Source organism: Littorina saxatilis, linkage group LG8 (genome assembly GCF_037325665.1).
Source record: "Littorina saxatilis isolate snail1 linkage group LG8, US_GU_Lsax_2.0, whole genome shotgun sequence".
NCBI classification, from domain to species: Eukaryota; Metazoa; Mollusca; class Gastropoda; order Littorinimorpha; family Littorinidae; genus Littorina; species Littorina saxatilis.
Window position 1 is genome coordinate 51398038 of NC_090252.1, and position 13606 is coordinate 51411643.

Genomic DNA, 13606 nt, shown 5'->3' on the forward strand with positions numbered 1-13606 from the left:
CATCCAACAATCCATCCAACAATCAACCAAACAATCTAACAATCAATCCAACACTCCATCCAACAATCCATCCAACAATCTGTAACGATAAGCTAATGGTCTATGGGAGACAACTCCTTATCTGTGTTCATTACCATGTTTGATTGTTACCCTTGCGGAGCTCTTGCGGAATAGAGAAGAATAAATGCACTTCTACTTCTGCCCAACATGGAACCGGTGTGGTCTCAATATCGTTGTACGAATCCATTGCTTGTTCACGCTCACATCCGCATCCAGACATGACAGACATACAAAGGAACAAGACATGGTGTCTAGAATGGAGTCAAGTACATAGTGAGTAGACATGGCGTTTAAACCACCTGCAAACTTTGACTTTGTGAGACCGGCCGGTTGGGCAGAATGGCGCCAACGCTTCGGACGCTATCGAGTAGCATCAAAGTTGATGAAAGACGATGGAGAAATTCAGGTCAGTTCACTCATCTATAGTATGGGTAATGAGGCAGAGAAAATATTCTCGCAGTTTAACCTGAATGCAGAAGATAGCAAGAAATATGACGTAGTGCTGGGAAAGTTCAATGAGTACTTTCTGCCAAAGAAAAACGTCATACATGAGCGCGCCAAATTTCACAGACGTGAACAGAAGGAAGAAGAGAGTGTCGAACAGTACATACGAACATTGTACGAGCTATCTGAATACGCTGAGTTTGCTGAGAAAGAAACCACGATTCGAGATAGGTTAGTGCTTGGTGTTGTAGACAAAGAACTGTCACAAAAGCTACAAGTGGAGAGTGATCTAGATCTACAAAAAGCTATGAGGATTGCAAGACAGCACGAACAAGTGATTCAACAGCTCAAAGAACAGAGACAGAGTACTAGTGGTGCTACAGCTTCAGTTGATTCCACCAACAGAGACCAGAAATGGAAGTTCAAGAAACACGCAAACCCAAGACACACAGGTGCTTGGAATGACAAGAAGAAGTGTACTAAGTGTGGTACTGTACACAAAGACTCTGAGTGTCCGGCTAAAGGAAAGAAATGCCACAAGTGTCAAAAACTTTCACATTTTGCAAGGTGTTGCAAGTCCAAGACTGTTAGTCGAGTCAACGCTCAGAAGGAAACTGAAACTAGTGGAAGTTCAAGCAAACCACAGGAATATTTCATTGACTCTGTGAATAGTGATGAAAGTCCCTGGAGAGAGAACCTCACAGTGTGCGGTCAGCAGCTTACTTTCAAGATCGACACAGGTGCTGATGTCAACGTTATCCGTTCTAAGACATATCACAGTCTCAAAACACCACCCAAGTTGAAGAAAACAAAGCTGGTGCTGAACAGTCCTGGAGGGAGACTTCAAGTTCTTGGACAGTTTGAGACCAAAGTAGGTGATGTGTGTCTGACAGTGTTCGTCGTAAAACACGATACAGAGTGTTTACTCAGCAGAAAAAGTGCTACAGAGATGAACTTTGTGAAGCGAGTCTGCGAGATTTTCAGTTCAGTGAAGTGTGAACCTGTTCGCATTAAGCTCAAAGAGAATGCGGATCCATACAGTGTGTCTACAGCTAGACGCGTCCCTATTCCTCTTTTAGGGAAGGTAGAGAAAGAACTGAAAAGAATGAAAGACAACGGTGTGATAGAAGAGGTGAAAGAACCAACAGAATGGGTGTCGCCTATGGTTCCAGTTGTCAAGCCGTCGGGAGATGTGAGAATCTGTGTGGATTTGAAGAAACTCAACCAGAACGTAGAAAGAGAACGTTACATGATTCCGACAGTGGAAGAAACCATTCAACGGCTGGAGGGTTCCAAGGTCTTCTCAAGATTAGACGCTCGTTCCGGATTCTGGCAAATTCCTCTTCATGAAAACAGCGCCAAACTGACTACCTTCATAACGCCGTTTGGTAGATACTTACATGAAAAGAGTACCTTTCGGTATCTCGTCAGCTCCAGAGATATTTCAAAGAATAATGACAGAGATACTCGGGGACATAGAGGGTGTTATCTGTTACTATGATGACATCATGCTACATACCTCAACAAATGAAGAGCACGACAAGCTCTTGAAGCGAATCTTCCAAAGACTGAAAGAGGTAGGCCTTGAGCTGAATGAAGACAAGCGCGAGTACAAGAAAACAGAACTGAAATTTCTTGGTCACGTGATCAGCGAGAATGGAGTGAGGCCAGATGAGAGCAAAGTTGAAGCGATCGTCAAGATGAAGGAGCCTGAGAACGTCGAAGAACTGAGACGTTACTTAGGTATGGTGAACTACCTGGGAAGGTATGTGCCACATCTTTCCACTGTGCTACAGCCGCTGAACAGCCTGTTGGTCAAGGAAACATCATGGCTGTGGGGACACGCACAAGCTTCAGCGTTCACCAGAGTCAAGGAGCTACTGACTTCAGCGCCAACACTAGCGTTCTTCGATCCGACGAAACCACAGTCGTAAGCGCTGACGCAAGTTCCTATGGCATCGGAGGTGTCCTGTTGCAAGAGCATGAAGAAGGTCTTCGACCCGTTGCGTTTTGCTCACGAACACTTTCACAAACAGAAACACGATACGCACAAATAGAAAAAGAGTGCCTTGCTTCAGTGTGGTCCTGCGAGAAATTTGACAAATTTCTCATGGGATTAGATACGTTCAGACTCATCACAGACCACAAACCTCTAGTCACCCTGATAAACAACAAAGACTTGTCAGAAACTCCACTACGCTGTCAGCGGATGTTGATGAGGCTCATGAGATATAAGCCCATCGCTGAGTACACTGCAGTAAAGAATATGGTCGTAGCAGACCTACTCTCACGTAGTCCAGCATCAACAGAAGCAGATACTAGTCGCACGGAGGACATCAGTTCACACGTCAGCGTAGTGTATGCTTCATGGCCTGTATCGGACGCTAAGCTGAAACAGATCCGAAAAGAGACGGCCAAGGACGTCAACCTCAATACTGCCTTCGATTACACTGTTGCAGGATGGCCTGAGTACAAGCAAGATGTGATGCTTGCAGCAAGAGACTTCTTCACAATCCGAGGGGAGCTCAGCGTATTGTTATTCCGTTTTCCATGCGCAAAGAGATGCTCGACAGAATCCACGATGGACATCAAGGAATAAACAAGTGCAGAGAGCGTGCAAACCAATCAGTGTGGTGGCCACGTATCAGTAAGGACATTCAGGACAGAGTCGCGGCATGTAGACATTGTCTCGAGAAACGACCGTCGCAACCAAGCGAACCACTCTTGCCGACAGAGTTACCTGATCGTCCTTTCCAGAAGATCGGTGTAGACTTACTTGAGTTTCAGGGAAAACATTACCTTGTCATGAAAGACTACTACTCGAGATACATTGACATAGCATATCTGTCGAGTACCACAGCTTACGCTGTTATCTGCAAGATGAAGAACTCATTTGCACACATCGGGATTCCAGAATCAGTAGTCTCGGACAATGGCACACAGTTTACATCTGAAGAGTTCAGACTGGAACTTTCAGCAGCAGACGAGTAGTCCACGATTTCCGCAGGCCAATGGGGGAGCGGAAAGAGCAGTGGATACCGCCAAAGCTATCCTCAGGCAAGATGACATCTTTCTTGCTCTTCTGACGTACAGAGCAACGCCAATTCCAGAGCTAGGCGCGAGCCCAGCCGAGCTTGCGTTTGGGAGGCGGCTACGGACAACGTTACCGTCGCTTCCTACAGACTTCACTCCTCGTACAGTCAACCATGACCAGCTACGAGTGAAGGACGAGGCCTTCAAAGCGAAACAGAAGTTTCACCACGATAGACATCGCGGTGCACAGCAGTTGCCGGAACTTCAACCCGGTGACCCAGTTCTCATCAAACACGATGGTGAGAAAGGATGGAAGCTGCCTGGCGAGGTGACGAAGATGGTCGCGCCGAGATCCTACCTGGTACAGACAGACAAGGGACCTCTTCCACGCAACAGAAGACACCTGCGCTACAGAAGCTCCGACGACAGTGCCGGTGAGACCAACAACACATCAGGTCCAGTCATCGTTCCTGATGCGCTACGTCATTCACCAGAGCCACAGCAGACGCCAACACCAGCGCCAGATGAATCTCCACCTCCAGATGAGCCGACAGCGCATCAGCCATCTTCAGGCGGATACCACACTCGCAGTGGGAGAGCAGTAGTGAAACCTGCCAGATTCCTGCAGGAGTGATTTTGTGTTGCTGTGAAAGCAAATCTGTGTAGTTAATTTTGCAATGATTAGTTATTCTGTGTGTTGGATGGTATCCAGATTTCGGTATTCTTCAGCAGAATTCAAGGATCTTCAGTTCAAGTTTAATTGTTAACTGTATGCAAGTATAATCGAGAATTATACTGACTGTTAATGACAATTTCTAGAGACTGTACACTGACAAGAGTATGTGCTTGCGTTGAACTGGAAGATCTACGCCTTGAATATTATTTGAGTTAGATTATGGTAAAAGCCAGGAAGACATTTTAGTTACAGTTGAACTTACGTAAAAAGGAGTTAAAAGAATTATGATTTTATAAAGTTGATTTTTTTAACTTATAAAAGAAAGGGAGATGTAACGATAAGCTAATGGTCTATGGGAGACAACTCCTTGCGGAGCTCTTGTGGAATAGAGAAGAATAAATACACTTCTACTTCTGCCCAACATGGAACCGGTGTGGTCTCAATATCGTTGTACGAATCCATTGCTTGTTCACGCTCACATCCGCATCCAGACATGACAGACATACAAAAGAACAAGACACAATCCATCCAACAATCCATTCAACAATCCATTCAACAATCCATCTAACACTCCATTCAACAATCCATTCAACAATCCAACAATCAATCCAACACTCCACCGATGCATCCAACAATCCATCCAACAATCCAAACATCCATCCAACACTCCAACAATCCATCCAACAATCCATCCAACAATCTAACAATCAATCCAACACTCCAGCAATCCATCCAGCAATCCATTCAACAATCCATCCAACAATCCATCCAACAATTCATCCAACAATCCATTCAACAATCCATTCAACAATCCATCCAACAATCTAACAATCAATCCAACACTCCAACGATGCATCCAACAATCCATCCAACAATCCATCCAACGGTCCATCCAACTATTCAAAGATCTATCTGTACATCTAGCTATCTACATATCTTTCTACCCAAAACATGTCTCATGCTCTCCATATATATAAAATGGGCTGTTGGTCTGTTATCAAGTAATATACCGTCAGTATCCCATATTCTTTCTGAAACTACACCTATTTCGTTCAGTCTCAACAAAATCATTGGAATTATTTTGCGTAGTCACAAAAACTATTTCTACAGCAAGCCACATTTGTACACACCATTCAGCCTCGCCCTGAAAGGCACGATTTAGTTGGGTAAATAACTCCTCTTTATCCTTCTGCATGCTGTTTGCAGAGAGGCGAAACTTTGTGTCGTTATCTTCCTGGTACACGACTAGCTCTGCTTCATATGAAAACACGTAGCACACATTCAATGACAAATTCTCTCCTTGTCAAACTTAGTTTTTTACTATGATTTTGTCTTTCTCTGTTTATCTGTGTATGTGCGTGTATGCACTCTCGCTGATGCATACAATGTTATAACTTTTTATTTCGATTTTGGTCCCTTTGCTGCCAATCTTACACCCCCCCCCCTCCTCACTACACATGTTTGCTGGAAACTTAAAACCTTTGGCTTTAAACATGTTTAAAAATGGAAACTGCGTGTAGAGATACAATATATTCTTCCAAAATTAATCCTCCCTCCCCCCCCCCCCCCCAAAGTGTATATTTTCCCTAAATATTCAAAGTAACGTGTGTATCATTTATAAATGATAAAACACCTGTTAAAAGATTGAACCATCCGTGTAGAAATTGCTAGAGTGTGTGTGTGTGAATGCCGTTTAGGGCGACCGTTGGTACTAAAACTTGTCTGTTTAAAGTATCGTTCGAATTTCTTACTCGGCCTCTCCCTGCTGCAAACATTTTAACTTTGAGGTAGATGTGCATGTATCCTCCCTTCTTCCTTCTCACACGATTTCCCCTTCATTCTAATCTCGGGTCCGTTCCTCATACTAGGCAAAAGCGATCGTTTGTCAACGATGCAAATGAAGGTTCAGTTGAAGTGTCCTTCATCATGTAAAGGATCAGCAATTGCTTTTATAAAGCTTAATTCGCTGATTCACACACGTGACATTTTATGTTAACACGCCTCTGTTATCTAAACTGGTCGTACAAGCTTAAGATTCGCTCTATTCATTTAAATGAAACTCGAGAGAGCGGTTCCTGCTGTGATGGTTGATTACAAGTTGAGCGATGAAGAAAGGGAGGGAGGGTGTTGGGGAGGGGTGGGGGTGGGTGCTGAGGGGGCAGCAAAAGGACCAAACAGGAAACAAACAGTTAAAACATTGCATGGACCAGGGAGAGCTCATACACGCGCATACATATATAAGCTGAGAAACAAATTCAAAGGGGGGGGGGGGTGGGCACTACACACACAGAATGGCACTTTTTGTTTGCTTTGCTGCTTGTTTTTTTCTTCTTGGTGTTGTTGTTTTCCTTTATATTGAAGTGGATGTGTGTTTTTTTCCAGTTTTGCACGTGTATCTTAATGAAAGACAAGTCGCGTAAGGCGAAAATACAATATTTAGTCAAGTAGCTGTCGAACTCACAGAATGAAACTGAACGCAATGCCATTTTTCAGCAAGACCGTATACTCGTAGCATCGTCAGTCCACCGCTCATGGCAAAGGCAGTGAAATTGACAAGAAGAGCGGGGTAGTAGTTGCACTAAGAAGGATAGCACGCTTTTCTGTACCTCTCTTTGTTTTAACTTTCTGAGCGTGTTTTTAATCCAAACATATCATATCTATATGTTTTTGGAATCAGGAACCGACAAGGAATAAGATGAAAGTGTTTTTAAATTGATTTCGACAATTTAATTTTGATAATAATTTTTATATATTTAATTTTCAGAGCTTGTTTTTAATCCGAATATAACATATTTATATGTTTTTGGAATCAGCAAATGATGGAGAATAAGATGAACGTAAATTTGGATCGTTTTATAAATTTTATTTTTTTTTTTATAATTTTCAGATTTTTAATGACCAAAGTCATTCATTAATTTTTAAGCCACCAAGCTGAAATGCAATACGGGCTTTGTCGAAGATTACTTGACCAAAATGTCAACCAATTTGGTTGAAAAATGAGGGCGTGACAGTGCCGCCTCAACTTTCACGAAAAGCCGGATATGACGTCATCAAAGACATTTATCAAAAAAATGAAAAAAACGTATGGGGATTTCATACCCAGGAACTCTCATGTCAAATTTCATAAAGATCGGTCCAGTAGTTTAGTCTGAATCGCTCTACACACACACACACAGACACACACACACACACGCACACACACACGCACATACACCACGACCCTCGTTTCGATTCCCCCTCGATGTTAAAATATTTAGTCAAAACTTGACTAAATATAAAAAGGACATATCAGACAGACAGAAAGACAGACAGATAGACAGAGTAAGATTAACAAACGGACAGACAAATAGACAGAAAGGCACAACGACAGAATCGTAAAAGGAACAGAAGTAGAGAAAAATACACAACAGATCACAAACATCCTTCTTGTCCGATATTCCGGCAGCCAAAGCTCCGCCCACAACCCGGTCTCCATGAGTATTCATTTTATCTCAACAAGGAAGTAGTTTTTTGCATGGGTTTGGCCACTGTCATTTTGACTCAAACATTTGTATTATACCACGCATTTTGAAATATTCTTCGAAAGTGTGTGTATGCTCATTGCGTAAAGTAGGTTTGTAAATACAAAAAATGCTGAATCTTAGTGTTCTTGTGCTTCTGACAACCACGTTTGCTTTTTCTGGAGGTAAGCTTTTGTTTATTGTTTTTTTCTGTTAACTCTGCATTTCTGAGCAATATTTATTGAGAAAACATAGCCTCATAGGTCGTGTATGAGTGTTTGTGTGTGTGTGTGTTTGCGTATGTATGTGTATGTGTGTGTGTGTGTGTGTGTGTGTGTGTGTGTGTGCGTGTGAGTGTGTGTGTGTGTGTGTGGCTGTGTGTATGTGTGCATGTGGGTGTGTAAGATAGAGAGAGAGAGAGAGAGAGAGAGAGAGAGAGAGAGAGAGAGAGAGAGAGAGAGAGAGAGAGAGAGAGAGAGAGAGAGAGAGAGAGAGAGAGAGAGAGAGAGAGAGAGAGAGAGAGAGAGAGGGAAAGATACAACCAGACAGAGAAAGGAATATTGCCTCTCTTTATATCATTTGGAGCGGTATCATTTACAAGTATCAACAATACATAATTAAATAAATAAGTACAATTTTAATCAGTTTTATTCATAAAATGTACATTTTGTACTGTTTTTGTGTGATGGCCGAAATAAAAACGTAGTCCTTGGAGGCATTTGTCTGACTTGTATGAATGTAAATGCTCAATTGTGCTTTTAAACATATAACCTAAGTTTAATTCGTGTGTTCATAAACAGAGACCTTCATGTTTTATAACCTGCACCTAGTATATGTTAGACGGGAAGGGGTCGGGGGGGGGGGGGGGGGGGGGGAGGTGGGGGTGAGCAGAAAGGGTGTGGAGAACCTACAATTAAGCATTTGTTGTGGGATCAAAAACGTAACACATTTGAAACAAATAAAATATTTAGATGAAATGAAAAAACAAAAGCAAAACCAAACACTAAAAAAGAACTAACTCAATACTTAAAACACAAACGGACGAATGCATTCAAAAACAAGTCATCAAAGATTAGCAAATCAACAATGTACACAATCAATTAGGGACTAGTCTGTCAAACTATACATGTCAATCAGCCGAATTAAACTAGCTTACAAACAATCCAATAAATGAATGAACTGTCGATTGAAAATCAACAGAGACATTATTTTCAAAATATTTCATTTTATCTACCACATAATTGGATTATAATAATTTACAACTAAAAACATATATAACAGATTAAATAAAACAAAGTGGAATAAAGAAAACGAAAAATAGAATAGAAAACTGACGAAATTATACATTTCAAAATAAGATCCGGAAAAAGAAAGTAGAAATTACACAGTTTTAGAAGCAAGGGTACAGAAACAGAATGCAACTGAAAAGGATTCAAAACTATACGATTATAATTGTGTCATTTCACGAAGGGAAACCTGTTGACACAAACTCACTGCATACAACGTTGTGAACATCAGCTAGTGCGAAAAAAATGTAAATAGACTTTGAATATGTATTTGCTTTTCTTCACTCAGAAAGATGAAAACCCATTGAAAACATTAAACTTCCGCGTACTTTCCAGCCCTCACCTTCGCCCAACTTTCTTTCAAACACACACTCAAACTCAAACATTAGCCAATCGTTTTATACAACAGTATATAATAATAATAATAATAATAATAATAATAATAATAATAATAATAATAATAATAATAATAATAATAATAACGATTACTTATATAGCGCGTAAACATCGTGGTGACGAGCCCAGAGCGCTTTACACTTACACAATCATAATACAAACAAGGAAAGAGAACTAAATCCGAATAAATTCAAACATGGTCTCACACACACCCACACACGCACGCACACACACACGCGCACACACACACACACACGCGCGCGCGCGCACACACACACACACACAATCTTTCTTTCGTCATTGTCAATGTTCAGGTAACCCGCAATGTCATTCCATGTACGCATACGTTATTCTAGTACAACACACACAGGCACATACACATCCTCACGAACGCCACACTTTAGTAGATAATACACGTGGCAGCGCCGATGACTCACCGATCATGGGATCTCCTTCAGAGCTCTAACTTAAACATGTGTATTTTGAGGGCTGTTCTAAAGGCAGATGGTGACTGGGAATCCCTAATGCTCCGGGGGATTTTCTCCCAGACAAGAGGTCCCTGGTACTTGAAGGATCTCTCAAATCCATAGTTAGTTGATTTTCTGTTTCTTTTTGGTTTACTAAGTACATTGGTATCTGCTGCAGAGCGACGAGAGGAGAGGTTTGAATTATTTGATAAAATTTTTATATGAATCATCACTGTTACATTCTCAACAGTGTATCAACAGTAACAGTATCATATATGAAAAGTATGTCTATTCAGCTAACCGCGTGTCAATGTTCTCTGTCTTTACGTGTGTGTACAGCACAGTTTCATACACGGGGTCATTTTGAGTGTTTTATTTAAACATTTAGTCAAGTTTTGACTGAATGTTTTAACATAGACGGGGACATCCTGACCTCAGGTCAAAATGAGTTCGGCTCATTCTCTCCCTGACAGGATGCCTTGAGTTTCCTTATCTGGCAAGGAACCCGATTTTTTTTTTTTTTTTTACATATTTAGAGCTTTTTGTAATGTATTATTGATATATGCAGATTCGCGATCGTCGATAATGATTTTTCATGGTGTTTTGTAATTTTTAAATTACAGAGGAATTTTTATTTTAGACAGTTTCAAGTGGGCTATTTTTCGCGGATGTATTTACTGTGCAAACAACTCTAAATATGGCATAAGTGTCACGTGATAATCAACCGTTTGGTTTCGCGCTCGCTGGAGCAGACGATTTTTTTGACAGTGATGCAAGCATATATTACGGTCTCCTTCCGGCAGCAGTCCCAAAATTTCGACTTGTTTTGACCTAAGAACGATGTCTTTATCATAACTGTGAAGAACAGAACGGAGATCACTGTCGAAGTCGGCCAATCTGCAATCATTTTCGTCTCGCGAACACTGATATCAAATTTAGATCAGTGCTCGCAAAAACCTTATGGGAGATAACTCTTGTATTCTTGTTTTGATAGATTCGCGTAGGACTGTAGCGTTCGGTCAGAGAGACAACTGGCGATAGCCGTGGAGCGAGGATTATCAGAATGAGACGGGGAGTGGAGACGAGGGTGTGTGTGTGTGTGTGTGTGTGTGTGTGTGTGTGTGTGTGTGTGTGTGTGTGTGTGTGTGTGCGCGTGCGTGTGTGTGTTTGTGTGTGTGTGTGTGTGTGTGTGTCGATCTGTGTGTGTGTGTGTGTGTGTGTGTCTGTCTGTCTGTTTGTCTGCCTTTGCGTATGTGTAGAGCGATTCAATGAAAACTGCTAGACCGATATTCATGAAACTTTACATAAAAGTTCGTGAGAATGGTATCCCCAGAAAAATTGTTTTCGTGTTTTGGATTATGTCTTTGATGACGTCTTATCCGGCTTTTTGTTAACGTTGAGGCGGCACTGTCACACTCTCATTTTTAGATCAAATTGATTCAAATTTTGGTTAAGCAATCTTCGACGAAGCCCGGATTTTGGTATTGAATTTCAGCTTGGAGGCTTAAAACAAAATTGATTCCAAAAACATATAGATATGTTATATTTGATTAAAAACAAGCTCAGAACATTTAGCATATCAACATTCTTATCAAAATAAAAAGTTCAGATATCGATTTAAAAACAATTTCATCATATTCTGTAGCATTTCCTGATACCAAAACATATAGATATTTTATGTTTGGGATAAAAAAAAAAGCTCAAAAAGTAAAAAAAAAAAAAAAAAAGAACCGCGCGCTGCACCGTGAAGAGCTATACGCTACTGTGCTCTAGATACCTTCTTGTCACTTCCTGAGCGTCAACCACGGAGATGAAGAGCGCGTCACCCCTACCAGGGGTGTGGGGGGTGGGGTATGAAACTGACACAGCTATCGAGTATGTATTATTGAGAGAAAAATGCGGTGGGGTCAGTTTCATTCTGTGACTTCGAAGGGTTGAACAAATGTAGTAATATCGCTTCCCGCGACTTGTTTAAACCTGTTTTGATCCAGAGGATAAACACAAGAGCAAGCGAACAAATAAAAAAAGTTATTATTTTGCTTTCAGGAGCCCTACAAATTGATGGCTGCACACACGGCTGGCTAGACGTGGAAGAGGGTGTTACCACTCACATCAACTGCAGCGGTCTCGTGGAAGCCGATGTCAAGAGCGTGACTTGGTTTATAGAAAGCTTTGGACCAGACTGGTCCATAGGATATTGTGGACCTTCTCGTTGTTCTTCCTTTCAAGGTGATATGAGGATTGTGAAAGTGGACGACAACATTATGCAGCTTGTGATATTGGAAACTCACCGAATCAAACATGCAAACAAAAGGTTGAGGTGTTTGGCTGGAAGAATGCCTGCAGACTGCTATATAAACCTGATAAGTAAGGATTGCATATGCTTGTGTGTGTGTATGTGTGTGTGTGTGTGTGTGTGTATATATATGTGTGTGTGTGTGTGTGTGTGTGTGTGTGTGTGTATGTGTGTGTGTGTGTGTGTGTCTGTGTGTGTGTGTGTGCGCGCGTATGTATGTATGTGTGTGTGTATGTGTGTGTGTGTGAGTGTGTGTGTGAGTGTGTGTGTGTGTGTGTGTGTGTGTGTGTGTGTGTGTGTGTGTGTATGTGTGTGTGTGTGTGTATGTGTTGGCCTACTTCTAGGGACCATTTCTACGTTACACACCCGTGTTCCGCGGACCCAAGAATTCAGCGGACGTCCGCTGAATTTGTTATGGCTGAATCACGTTCACACAGACAATCTGGAGACCCCCCCAAAAGGCCCGCCAAAAATCCGACTTGTCCGCAAAAGTCGTAATTTTCAATCTTCGTGCGTTAACCTTCATACACATCACGCTTTGGCCTCTCAGCTGTGAAGTGTTGTTTATTGGTTTTTACATCTACTTATTATCACTAGTTAAATGAACAATCAGGGCACTCTGCTAATTACAAATCTGCTTTACTTTTTCTTTTAAACCGATTAGTAAACGAGTCCTCAAAAGTGGGGTCTTTTGTTGCTAGTCCTTGGAAGTGCCTGTAAACAACACTCTGTGTGTGTGTGTGTGAGTGTGTGTGTGAGTGTGTGTGTGAGTGTGTGTGTGTGTGTGTGTGTGTGTGTGTGTGTGTGTGTGTGGTGTGAGTGTCTGTGTGTGTGTGTGTGTGTGTGTGTGTGTGTGGTGTGTGTGTGTGTGTGTGTGTGTGTGTGTGTGCCTGTGCCTGTGTTCACGTGTCATTGTGTCTGTCTGTTTCTACATCTGTGTGTGAGTTTATTTCTAACTCTACCTGTGCATGCACTAATTGTGTTTGTTTCTTTTGTTATTTGATCCCGGTCAATGTACCCTCTGGAATGTAGTTATGCAAATGAAACGCCGTGACCCCACGATCTTATTTGCAGTATTTATATTGCATAGACCAAAGTTAGGCTAGGATAGCAACTGATCAAAAGATCAGACAAAGGCTTAATAGCCTAAGTACCAGTCTGATATCATAACATAACATAACATTGCCATGCTACTTATTGTTTCAGGTCGTGCCGAGCTGTCAGACTGCAGAGTGGACATTGACACAGACTGGACAGTCCGGGGCAGCTGTCAGTTCAGCCAGGCTTACTCCTCTAGGACGAAGGGTATCAGCTGTAAATGGTACCGAAAGTACAAGGTACACTGAAAGCAAGACTTAGTACATCTATTTGTAATACTTATTGCAGCGAAGCCTCAGACGAGAGTTATCAATCTTGCTGCCAGCTACCTGCCACACATTATTAATGAA